Source organism: Dendrobates tinctorius, unplaced genomic scaffold (genome assembly GCF_039654945.1).
Source record: "Dendrobates tinctorius isolate UK_male_01 unplaced genomic scaffold, ASM3965494v1 ptg000158l, whole genome shotgun sequence".
Taxonomy (NCBI): Eukaryota; Metazoa; Chordata; class Amphibia; order Anura; family Dendrobatidae; genus Dendrobates; species Dendrobates tinctorius.
In genome coordinates, this window is record NW_027361825.1 from 8,673,298 (window position 1) to 8,686,737 (window position 13,440).

Below are 13,440 nucleotides of genomic sequence, written 5' to 3' on the forward strand. Positions count from 1 at the left end.
GCGCTAATGCAACAAATGGAGCTCCTTGCTGAGACGGTTCGGGTAAGGTTGGCGGTCTCCTCCTCATCTCTGGAAGGTGATGCATATGCCCGGAAAACGGTAAGGTGAGCTATGCAGAAAACGACCCCGGGGTTGCTGTGGAAGCCTTATTGACAGTTTGTGAGTGGGTGGCTGAATGGGAGAGACTTCCGCTGGAGCAGTGGGCAGAGGTACTGGTGCCATAACTGATGGGGAAGCTCCAGAAGGCATATTATGACTTAGCCCTCCAGGTTGCCAAGGAGCATGAAAAGTTAAAAACCTACATACTGGCATGCCTGGGGTGTGAAAATGTCTGTAAGGGCTCAACGAGTCCATCGTTGGTCGTATGCCGGCAATAAACCATGCCGCTCACAGATGTTTGACTTGCTACACCTGGTCCAAAAGTGGCTGCAGCCCTACTCATCAACTCTGGCCCAGATGGTCGAGCTGGTGGTGATGGTATAACGGGGGCCAGTGTGGTAGTCATGGCGAGGGTCTGCTGCTGCTCCATCACACCCTGACCCTTCGCTGCATAATTAAAATGTCCATTTTGCTGTGTGATGTGTTTGCAATGTGTCTGCTCTCAGTCTGCAGCGTTCCCACATCTTTCAGGAACACAAACTCATTTCCGGAGTCCAAGTTCATTATCAAAAACATTTTACTCTGCTTGTCCAGTTTTGATACAGGCATCACACAGCAGTTTTCACATGTTATGGATACTCTTTCTCCTGAGCTATCCTTGGTCCTTCCTGACACCATGTGATCCTGCTCCATGATCTCCAGTCCCACACCTTTCTGAGCTATGAACAGAAAGGAGGGCAGCCTGAGAGCGCACGAAGCTCAGAGCAGCATGTGCAGGAGACAGGGCAGGCTGCAGCTGCACGCAGGAGAGAAGAGAGAACTCCCGTTCAGAGGACAAATCCAGGGGGACTGTGCAGAGAGACTGCATCTTGTGGGTAAGTGAGACCAGAGCCTGCAGTGACAGGAGAGGTGAGCTCTGACCCCCGTGCAGAGACAGTGACCCCATGCAGAGACACTGACCCCTGTGCGTAGCTCCGGCACCTGTGGTGTTGGTGCAGAGCCCCTGACTCCTGTTGAGAGACTTATAGAGACACAGAGCCCTTGACTCCTGCAGAGAGACTGTTTAGATTTGGAGCATAGACTCAGAGCAGGGGACACCCGGAATGCATTGTGATCCCCCTGCCGTTCTTCATTAACCCCCAAGACCCCTGTTGTGGGTCCTTAGAGACTGTAGCGCCTATAGCGACTAGCGAGACGACAAGTGCCGCTGCTGACGGTACCGACGCGGGAGAAGACGACCCTGCAAGCAAATACTCGGCAGACTGATAAGTTCCAAGAACACCTGTTTCTAATTGTTATTCTTTTTGACTGTTTGATATACTGCTTTAAAACCAGTTTAACCCCCACTGCTTTCTCCCTGCGAGGAGTATCATATCCCTGTAAATAAAGCCCTTTAACTTTTGATCTGTCACGGTTCTGTGGTGACATACCTGCACGTTTATTACAGCGTTAAGGTCAGACGAGTTTGTTGGCTAATCAAGCACAGTGTTTTTAAACCAGGAATTGTTACTTTTGGCAGTGTGGACAGGTGCCAAGTCCTGCTGGAGAATTAAATTTCCATCTCCAAAAAGCTTGTCATCAGAGGGAAGCATGAAGTGCTCTAAAATTTCCTGGTAGACGACTACACTGACTTTGGTCTTGATAAAACAGTGGACCTACACCAGCAGATGACATGGCTCCACAAACCATCACTGACTGTGGAAACTTCACACTAGACCTCCAGCAGCTTGGATTGTCTGTCTCTCCACTTTTCCTCCAGATTCTGGGACCTTGATTTCAAAGGTCTAGTGTGAAGTATCTACAATCAATGATGGTTTGGAAGCCATGTCATCTGCTGGTGTAGGTCCACTGTGTTTTATCAAGACCAAAGTCTTCACAGCCATATCCTCCATGAGTCCTTATTATGGCTGGGATGGCTTGAGCCAGGTTAGCAATAAACAACAATATATCATCAGCAAAGGCTAGTAATTTAACTTGATGTGTTTCCCACTGTAATTCCTTGGAAAGCAAGACAGGAGCTAGCTGGGAGCAGCGCGGGCATGAGGAGAGGTGAGGATTGTGTTTTTTCTTATTTTTATATATATCAGTGAGTACTGGACTGTGGGGCCATTCTTGGGGGGTTATATACTATGTGGCTGTGCTCTATACTATGTGGCTGTGTTATGTACTATGTGGCTGTGTTATATACTATGAGGGCTTTGTTATATACTATGTGGCTGTGTTATATACTATGTGGTCTGTGTTCTATACTATGTGGGCTGTGCTATAAACTATGTGGCTGTGTTATATATTATGTGGCTGCGCTATATACTATGTGGCTGCGCTATATGCTATGTGGCTGCGCTATATGCTATGTGGCTGCACTATATGCTATGTGGCTGCACTATATGCTATGTGGCTGTGTTATATACAATGCGGCTGTGCTATATACTATCTAGCTGTGTTATATACTATGTGGCTGTGATATATACTATGTGGCTGTGTTATATACTATGTGGCTGTGTTTTATACTTTGTGGCTGTGCTATATACTATGTGGCTCTGTTATATACTATTTGGCTGCGCTATATATACTATGTGGCTGCTCTCTATACTATGTGGCTTCGCTATACGCTATGTGGCTGCGCTATATGCTATGTGGCTGCGCTATATACTATGTGGCTGCACTATATACTATGTGGCTGCACTATATACTATGTGGCTCTGTTAAATACTATGTGGCTGTGTTATATACTATGTGGCTGTGTTATATACCATGGGTGGTAGATTATACATTATATTCTATGGGGGAAGCTGTGTAATATAATATAGGGGGGTCCATTATATTTTATGGAGGCTACATTATACTTTATGGAGAGGTGGGCTGTATTATATTCCATTCGGGGCTACATTATATTCTATGGGGGGCTTTATTATATTTACTATATTCCATGATGGGTGATTGCATCATACTCTATGCGGGGACTACAATATACTTTATGAGGAAGTTACATTGTATTCTATGGGGGCTGCAATATTTTCTATGGGAGCTACATTATATTGTACGGGGGCTTCATTATACTTTATGAGGGGACTACATTATATTCTATGGGGGCTGCATTATACTATATGAGGAGGGCTACATTGTACTCTATGGAGGGACTACATTATACTATATATGGGGCTGCATTATATTCTATGGAGGGGCTGCATTATATTGTATGAGGGGCTGCATTATACTCTATGAGGGAGCTGCCATATATTCTATGGAGGGGCTGCATTATACTATATGAGGGGGGCTGCATTATTTTGTGTATTTTTATATATGGAGGGCTATGAGGAGTGTATTATACTATATGGAGGACTATGAGGAGTGTATTATACTATATGGAGGACTATGGGGCACATTATATTATATGGAGGGCTATGGGGTGTAAACTGTAGATGTGCTGCTGATAACATGATACTGTATGGGGACCGATTGATCCATTAGTGATTGTTCTGTCCCCATCATTCTTTCTCAAACGGTGGAAAGATGCCGGGAAACAAGTATTGAATGACTTCAATATTGTCGATCACACTTATTTAGCGGCCTGAACTCAGCACACGTAAATACAACCAAAATGATTCTGTGTGAAGTGTAATACAGTGGGGAAAAAAAGTATTTAGTCAGTCAGCAATAGTGCAAGGTCCACCACTTAAAAAGATGAGAGGTGTCTGTAATTTACATCATAGGTAGACCTCAACTATGGGAGACAAACTGAGAAAAAAAAATCCAGAAAATCACATTGTCTGTTTTTTTTTTCATTTTATTTGCATATTATGGTGGAAAATAAGTATTTGGTCAGAAACAAAATTTCATCTCAATACTTTGTGATATATCCTTTGTTGGCAATGACAGAGGTCAAACGTTTTCTGTAAGTCTTCACAAGGTTGCCACACACTGTTGTTGGTATGTTGGCCCATTCCTCCATGCAGATCTCCTCTAGAGCAGTGATGTTTTTGGCTTTTCGCTTGGCAACACGGACTTTCAACTCCCTCCAAAGGTTTTCTATAGGGTTGAGATCTGGAGACTGGCTAGGCCACTCCAGGACCTTGAAATGCTTCTTACGAAGCCACTCCTTCGTTGCCCTGGCGGTGTGCTTTGGATCATTGTCATGTTGAAAGACTCAGCCATGTTTCATCTTCAATGCCCTTGCTGATGGAAGGAGGTTTGCACTCAAAATCTCACGATACATGGCCCCATTCATTCTTTCATGTACCCGGATCAGTTGTCCTGGCCCCTTTGCAGAGAAACAGCCCCAAAGCATGATGTTTCCACCACCATGCTTTACAGTAGGTATGGTGTTTGATGGATGCAACTCAGTATTCTTTTTCCTCCAAACACGACAAGTTGTGTTTCTACCAAACAGTTCCAGTTTGGTTTCATCAGACCATAGGACATTCTCCCAAAACTCCTCTGGATCATCCAAATGCTCTCTAGCAAACTTCAGACGGGCCCGGACATGTACAGGCTTAAGCAGTGGGACACGTCTGGCACTGCAGGATCTGAGTCCATGGTGGCGTAGTGTGTTACTTATGGTAGGCCTTGTTACATTGGTCCCAGCTCTCTGCAGTTCATTCACTAGGTCCCCCCGCGTGGTTCTGGGATTTTTGCTCACCGTTCTTGTGATCATTCTGACCCCACGGGGTGGGATTTTGCGTGGAGCACCAGATCGAGGGAGATTATCAGTGGTCTTGTATGTCTTCCATTTTCTAATTATTGCTCCCACAGTTGATTTCTTCACTCCAAGCTGGTTGGCTATTGCAGATTCAGTCTTCCCAGCCTGGTGCAGGGCTACAATTTTGTTTCTGGTGTCCTTTGACAGCTCTTTGGTCTTCACCATAGTGGAGTTTGGAGTCTGACTGTTTGAGGGTGTGCACAGGTGTCTTTTTATACTGATAACAAGTTTAAACAGGTGCCATTACTACAGGTAATGAGTGGAGGAAAGAGGAGACTCTTAAAGAAGAAGTTACAGGTCTGTGAGAGCCAGAAATCTTGATTGCTTGTTTCTGACCAAATACTTATTTTCCACCATAATATGCAAATAAAATGAAAAAAAAACAGACAATGTGATTTTCTGGATTTTTTTTCTCAGTTTGTCTCCCATAGTTGAGGTCTACCTATGATGTAAATTACAGACGCCTCTCATCTTTTTAAGTGGTGGAACTTGCACTATTGCTGACTGACTAAATACTTTTTTTCCCCACTGTATGTTAGCATTTTGGGCCCCATTTTAAACTTTGCCTAAAACCGGCTCTGGCGCCGGGGTTTGAGGATCTTAATGCGGAAGTAAAATCTCTGTTGCAGGAGGTTAAAACACAGCAACAGGGGCTGACCTTTTTGCTCTCATGTAAATTTGGTTTTTAATTGGAAAAATAAGAATAGGCAATCTGTAAAAGCCCCAGTGGATACGGGGGCGAAGGCAGTTTGATCTATGGTAATCCAAAATCATAGAATTAGGGGGCAAACAAATAGAAGCAGTACAAGCTAAAGTATCATTAAAAATAGGGAATTTGCCTACTGCAATGTACACAGTGATGATTGTCCCTATTCCAGAGTATATAACTCACACTGATATACTGAAAGGGATGACATTATAGTTACCACTGGTGAGGGAAAGAGTAGCCAATAGCCACTATGCAGAACTTTATGCAATCTAGAGTGTCTTGAGACTGGAGTCACTGAGTGATTGTTATTTGTATACAGATTCATGGTCTGTGGCGAATGGGTTGACTACCTGGTTACCAACTTGGGCTCAGATTGATTGGAAAATATATAGCAAAGATGTGAGGGGAAAAGAGTTGTGGCAAAATATCTGGGCAATTGTACAAAGAATAAAAGTGACTGTGTTTAATGTTGATGCTAATGGTGCTTCAGGTACACTGGAAAGACTCCAACTCAGTAGCAGATAAATATTCCAGAATATCATTCGCTGAATCCAATAAAAAGACTGACACCACTGAGGGATTTTCGGATTGACTCAGTGGGCACACCAGAAATGTGAACATCTGGGAAAAAAAGCTACTTACCAATGGGCACAGACCATAGGGTGCCCATCAGGGTAGATTTGATAAAGGTTTTGGCTCCACTCATTCCTTAAATGATGGTGCAAAGATTTGGATAAAACAACCTGGGGATAAAGGTCCCCTAGAGCCTGCAGAGGTGATTGCTAGAGGGGCAGACAATGTGTTGATAGTGATGGAACCAGGACAAGAAAAGTGTTCTTACAGACAGGTGTTATCTCACAGAATAATAAGTCTGTTCTTTCTTTTTAGTGTCCAATTTAAATTTGGAGATGGTGGCTTATCAGTGTCACAGGCATTTTGATCTGTGTCATTACTAGTGTTGAGCATTCCGATACCGCAAGTATCGGGTATCGGCCGATATTAGCTGCATCGGAATTCCGATACTGACTTCCGATACTTTTTTCATATCGGATACCGGAATCGGAAGTACCCATAATGCTATGAGCCCGCTCGCTTTGATTCAGCCAATGGGAATCCTCAGAAGTGTGGGCACATCCTGTTAGGCTTGTAGGCATGTTAACTAATGGCATAGCTGTGATTGGCTGCTGAAATGATGTCATGATGCACTATAAAAGCCGCCGCTGCCACCGCCATTTCTGGTCACTCTGCTGTGAATTCAGTTAGGGACAGGCTGCTGTTGAAGACTGTGAGGGATTGTTAGAAATAGCAATTCTACAAAACATATTGTGCTTTACCCAGGCTACATAAACCACCACTGTAGCTTTCTTTTCCCTAGCAGCAGTGTTCACAGCTGTCTGCAAGGGCTGTGTGAGTGCAGCTCACGCTGTGGAGTGGGTCCTGCAGCCACGTCTGGTTTTAGGCTGCCCAGCATGCCTCACTGCTGCCTCACACATATTTTTCTTTTTGAGCTGCTTATTTTTCAAAAATTATATCTAGTGTGCTTCCATCCGTATCCATATACGTTGGTTGCAAACACTAGTAGTAGACAGTGGAGCCTTTCTGCAGCCTTTCAGTGCTAGTGCCCACTTAGCTGCACTGTTCACGGCTGTCTGAGAGGTCTCTGACTGTGTGTGAGTGCAGCTCACGCTGAGTAGTGTGTCCTGCAGCTACATCTGGTTGTAGGCTGCTCAGCGTGCGTCAGTGCCTCACACATATTTTTCTTTTATTGCAGCTCATTTTTTCTTCTCCTATTAGTGTGCATCCAACCATATCCATATACGGTTGTTACAAACACTCTAGGAGTACACAGCGGAGCCTTTCTGCAGCCTTTCAGTGCTAGTGCCCACTTAGCTGCACTGTTCACGGCTGTCTGAGAGGTCTCTGACTGTGTGTGAGTGCAGCTCACGCTGAGTAATGTGTCCTGCAGCTACGTCTGGTTGTAGGCCGCTCAGCGTGTGTCACTGCCTCACACATATTTTTCTTTAATTGCAGCTCATTTTTTCTTCTCCTATTAGTGTGCATCCATCCATATCCATCTACATTGGTTAGTTGCAAACACTATATAGGAGTAGATAGAGGAGCCTTTTTTCTGGCTTGTGCCCTTCAGCTGCAGCCAGATTAGTATTACCCAATTTTTTTGGAGCCTCATCTTTTGCATTGTAGGTTACCTGCCTGCATTGTAATAGCTCCAAAAAGTTGGTGATACTATCACTTTCAAATCTTTGTTCACATCCTTTTTGTTTTTTTTCACAAAAAAAACAATAAAGTTCACCAAACACTACATTTGAAAGTTGTGTAGGCCACATTATCTCCTATTAAAGTGTAGTCCACACACACACTTCATAAAATTAGTGTTTCTTCTACCTGTAACCAGCTGTTCAGGAATAAGCACACTAAGCCCCCCCTTTGTACTTTTCTGCCTATCTTTATCAGTCTAGCAAGATGAAGAAGGCAGGGAGTAAGGCACGTGCGTGTGGGCATGGAGTTTCAGCAGGGAGAGGACGTGGGGATTCTGCAGGGAGAGGACGTGGGGATTCTGTGCCTGCTGCGGGCACCAGTGAGTCAGCATCCCCCAGTTTTAGCAGGCAACAGTCCTTTATGCGCAGCTTTGTAGGACCTCGCCGTACCCCACTGCTACGGGAGGAACAAATTGAAGCCGTTGTCGGATGGATGGCAGCTAACGCATCGACTTCAATGACTTCCACATCCTCTCAGGGCCAGAGCACCGAAGAGCAACCATCTGTCTCTTCACCACCTGCCAAAGTGCCTAGGCAGTCAGAGAGCCCTGGACAGGAGCCATCACAGTCTCTACTTTTGTTCTCTGAATCTGTTGGCTTGGAAAGAGGGGGCCAGCCAAGCAGCATTCCAGAACGTGAAGAAGCGGGAGTATGCAGTGATGCGCAACTTCTTTGTCCCTCTGAATCTGAAGAGGCGGGTGGGCCAGTGCCTATGGTCAGCACACCTCAGTACGCATCAGATGATGACGAGACACAGGTGCCACTTTCTGGTGCGTACGGTGCTGGTGACAAAACCCAGGAAAAGCAGGTGTTTGAAGAGGGGAGTGTAGATGATGAGGTCCTTGACCCATCATGGCGTGAGGAACAGGAAGGTGGTGGGAGCAGCTCTGAGGAAGAGATTCCCCGAACGGCCAAAACAGGAGGGAGGGGGAGGGGGCAGACTTGGTTGCCTGTAGCCTCCACTTCGGCACCAGTTAGGAGCATTCCTCTTTCAAAAGGCAAAACGGGCTCTCCCAAAGACTTGCAGTGCGTGGTCCTTTTTGACACAGTTGCAGATGACATTTGCTTTGTCAAATGCAAGCTGTGTCATCAGAGAGTCAAAAGAGGGAAAAATGTCAGCAACCTCAATACCACTAATATGTGGAAACATGTGCGGACCAAGCACGAGGTGGAGTTACACAGACACACTGAAGACGTAGGCCAACATACAGCACCACCTACCACCTCTTCAGCTCGTGTTGGGGCCTCTTCCTCCAGCTCACACACAGCTGGTTCGGCTTCCTCACAGGATCGCCAAGGAAGAACCTCTGGAACTGTTGTCCGGAGACCCTGTGACATTCCACTCACAGCACCACGTTCCCAGTCATCCTCACACTCCCAGGCCACTCGACAGCCATCGGTAGCACAGGCATGGGATAAAAGGCGGCCATACTCGGCAAACAATCCCCGAGCACAGGCTCTGAATGCTGGCATTGCCAAACTACTGGCACTTGAAATGCTCTCATTCAGGCTGGTGGAGACTGACACCTTCCGGGACTTCATGACATTGGCAGTCCCACAATACACCATGCCCAGCCGCTTTTATTTCAGCAGGCGAGCCGTCCCTGCCCTGCAGAAACATGTGGAGGGAAAAATAAAACATGCGCTACTAAACACCGTTAGTAGCAAGGTCCACCTGACCACCGATGCGTGGACTAGTAACCATGGACAGTGACGATACCTTTCCCTCACTGCCCACTGGGTCAATGTTGTGGAGCCGGGTACAGATCTGGAGAGTGGCGCTGTACGTGTTCTGCCAACTCCACGGATTGCAGGAATCCAGTCTGTACACATAGACTCCTCCTCCTACTCAAGTTCCTCAGAAACAGCGCAGCAGGAGCCTGTTACGACCGATATGAGCACAGCCGTGGCCAAATGTCAACAGGCCGCACTGAAATTAATTTCTTTGGGGAATCGAAGCCACACAGCGCAGGAGCTCTGGAATGCCATCAAGCAGGAGAGCGACGTGTGGTTTGTGCCAGCGAATCTCCAGCCGGGCTTGGTAGTGTGTGACAATGGCCAAAATCTGGTGGCAGCTCTTGGCCTAGGCAACCTCACTCACATCCCATGTCTGGCACATGTGCTGAACTTGGTTGTGCAGAGCTTTCTGAGGGACTATCCGGATCTTGATGCACTGCTGCACAAGGTCCGCATAGAGTGCGCTCACTTGCGGCGTTCCAGCACGGCAAGATCGCTCCTTGCTGCTCTGCAGCACCGATTACGCCTTCCGGAACATGGCATCATATGTGACCTACCTACCAGGTGGAATTCAACGTTACTTATGTTGGAGCGGTTGTGTGAGCAGCAGGCAGCAGTCATAGAGTACCAGCTGCATCAGGCGCAAACAAGTTGCACTGTGCTCCGGTCACACTTCAGCACCACTGAGTGGGCCTCTATGAAGGACATCTGCCTCGTTTTGCGTGCCTTCGATGATTCCACGCGGATGGCGAGTGCAGATGATGCACTAGTCAGCATGACTGTCCCCCTTATCTGCCTGCTTCAGAAAACACTGCAAGCACTAAGGGATGAGGTTTTGGAAGAGGTGGAGGATGAGGAGTCCCAAATGCCATCTGCTTCTGGACAGTCTGCGCTATGTGGTTCCTCACAAAGGCCTAGGCAGGGGACACTTTGTGAGGAGGATGAGGAGTAGTCGATGGAGGAGGAAGACATCTCTCCAGAGGAGGGAGGTACACAAAGCTCTAGTCAGTATGTACAGCGAGGGTGGGGTGATGCAGAGCAGGCAGAGATCACGCCTCAAGCAGGGGACAGCGGTTCTTTGGCAGTTGGGTGTCTGCAGCACATGGGTGATTTCATGCTGCAGTGCCTGAGAAATGACCGCCGCATCGCCCACATTCTCTACAAGGCTGATTATTCGGTGTACAACCTCCTAGATCCTCGCTACCGGGACAACTTAAAAAGCCTCATACCAACGTTGAACAGGGAGCGTAAACTGCGGGAGTACCAAGACACACTGGTGCAGTCCATCATGCTTTCCATTCCACCCGACAGCAGTGGTGCTAGTGCTTTACAAAGCAGCTCTGTGGGTCGAGGCAGTGGAGGAAACTCAGCACAAAGAGGCAGCAGAGGCAGCGTGTCAGCACAAGGCAAGACCACTATGGCCCAAATGTGGCAAAGTTTTGTGTGTCCGCCACAATTGTCTACACCATCACAGACGGCTCCAGTCAGCAGGAGGCAACGTCCCAGATGGCTCTTCCCTCTTCAAGTTTTGGGTCTCTAAGCTGGATACATGGCCAGAGCTTAGCCAGTATGCATTGGAGGTGCTGGCTTGCCCTGCTGCCAGTGTATTAGCGGAACGCGTCTTTAGTGCCGCAGGTGGTGTACTAACAGACCGTCGCACGTGACTATCATCCGATAACATCGACCGGCTTACTTTTCTGAAAATGAACAAGGACTGGATCTCTCCAGAATTTGCCAGTCCTCTTCCCGACTAAATAATTGGTTGGCAACTGTATCCAGGTCTCCTGTTGTGTTCATGTTTCTACCACCTGAACTATAATCCCTGGGCTTCAACACAGCCAGTTGTCGCTCAGATGTGTCGTCTGCACAGAGAAAAACACACTAGCTCCTGTGTTAGTGGGGTTCAGTAACGCCAGCTGCTCCCCTGCTGTGTGGACGGCAAAGTCTCCTGCTCCATCCACATTCAAACTCCTACTGATTTTTAACCATGCTCCACTTAGGCCTCTGGCTCCACTGTCTCTAGTATTTCCCCTGGCCTCCAACCCCGCCTGTTACAGCTCTGAAGTGGCGTCTGCACAATCCACACTTGTTCCTGTGTTAGTTGGGCTCGGTCACGTCAGTTGATCCCCTGATGTGTGTTTGGCAAGGTCTCCTGCTCTGTCCACATTCCCATTACTAGTAGTGTAAATGAGGACAGAGCAGGAGACCTTGCCGGACACACATCAGGGGATCAACTGACGGGACTGAGACCCAGTAACAGAGGAACAAGTGTGGATTGTGCTGACGCCACTTCAGAGCTGTAACTGGCGGGGTTGGAGGCCAGGGGAAATACTAGAGACAGTGGAGCCAGAGGCCTAAGTGGAGCACGGTTACAATCAGTTGTAGTCTACAACCTCTATAAAACCAGCTGCAAGTTGGCCTCCGCCTGCTGCATGCCTCATCCTGGGCTCCAACAACGCCAGTTGGTGTTCAGAAGTGTCGTCTTCCCAGAGAACAACACACTAGCTCCTGTGTTAGTGGGGTTCAGAAACGCCAGCTGTTCCCCTGCTGTGTAGATGACAATGTCTCCTGCTGACTCCACATGCCCAAAACATCAGGCCTCAGCCTGCTCCATGCCTCAACCTGGGCTCCAACAATGCCAGTTGGTGTTCAGAAGTGTCGTCTTCCCATAGAACAACACACTAGCTCCTGTGTTAGTGGGGTTCAGAAACGCCAGCTGTTCCCCTGCTGTGTAGACGGCAATGTCTCCTGCTGACTCCACATGCCCAAAACATCAGGCCTCAGCCTGCTCCATGCCTCAGCCTGGGCTCCAACAACGCTAGTTGGTGTTCAGAAGTGCCGTCTTCACAGAGAAAAACACACTAGCTCCTGTGTTAGTGGGGTTCAGTAACGCCAGCTGTTCCCCTGCTGTGTAGACGGCAATGTCTCCTGCTGACTCCACATGCCCAAAACATCAGGCCTCAGCCTGCTCCATGCCTCAACCTGGGCTCCAACAACGCTAGTTGGAGTTCAGAAGTGCCATCTTCACAGAGAAAAACACACTAGCTCCTGTGTTAGTGGGGTTCAGTAATGCCAGCTGTTCCCCTGCTGTGTAGACGGCAAAGTCTCCTGCTGCCTCCACCTGCCAACAACATCAGGCCTCAGCCTGCTCCATGCTTGATCATGGGCTCCAACAACGCCAGTTGGTGTTCAGAAGTCCCGTCTTCCCAGAGAAAAACACACTAGCTCCTGTGTTAATGGGGTTCAGTAATGCCAGCTGTTCCCCTGCTGTGTAGACGGCAAAGTCTCCTGCTCCATCCACATTCAAACTACTACTGATCTTTAACCGTGCTCCACTTAGGCCTCTGACTCCACTGTCTCTAGTTTTTCCCCTGGCCTCCAACCCCGCCAGTTGCTGCTCTGAAGTGGCGTCTGCACAATCCACACTTTGCCCTGTCAGCTGTTTCTCGGCAGAGCCTTTGGCCGAGGTGCCTCCTTCTCGGTGTCCGAGTTCCAGCAACGTCTGCTGGTTCTTGGTAGTGCTTTTTAGCACAGGTACCGCCTGCTTAGACACCATGTTCCAGCACCGTCAGTTGGTCCACAGTTGTGCCATTGGCTCTTGTTTCTTCTGCTACCCATCCGGGTTCCAGCACCGTCAGCTGGTTCTCGGCAGTGTCTTTGGCATGGGTACTACCTCCTGCCCAGCCTGGTTCCAGCACGACTGCTGTTTCTGGGTAGTGTCAACATCACTTTGACACCAATACGTTGTCCTGTCGTGTTGCGGTCGGGTTAGCCGAGTCTATTGTGCCTGCAGTTTCGGTGATTCCTATGTGGGCTGCGGGTTCTGGTACTAAAGGCTGGTTCCGTAGTGCCTATAGGACAAGCACCCCCTGTTGGACTGTGGGATTCGGTAACTGCGTCCTGCTCGCGGCCTTGCAACT

General features: G+C 47.9%; 1 long non-coding RNA gene across 1 annotated transcript in view; it reads left to right on the forward strand.

Annotated features, from left to right (window-relative positions):
- Positions 1 to 860: 860 nt before the first annotated feature.
- The window catches only part of LOC141051821 (uncharacterized), a 33,960-nt gene continuing 21,380 nt past the window's right edge, over positions 861 to 13,440 (forward strand). Inside the window, exon 1 of the long non-coding RNA XR_012220702.1 lies at positions 861 to 974. This is a non-coding gene — a long non-coding RNA (uncharacterized lncRNA). The remainder of the gene's footprint in view (positions 975 to 13,440) is intronic.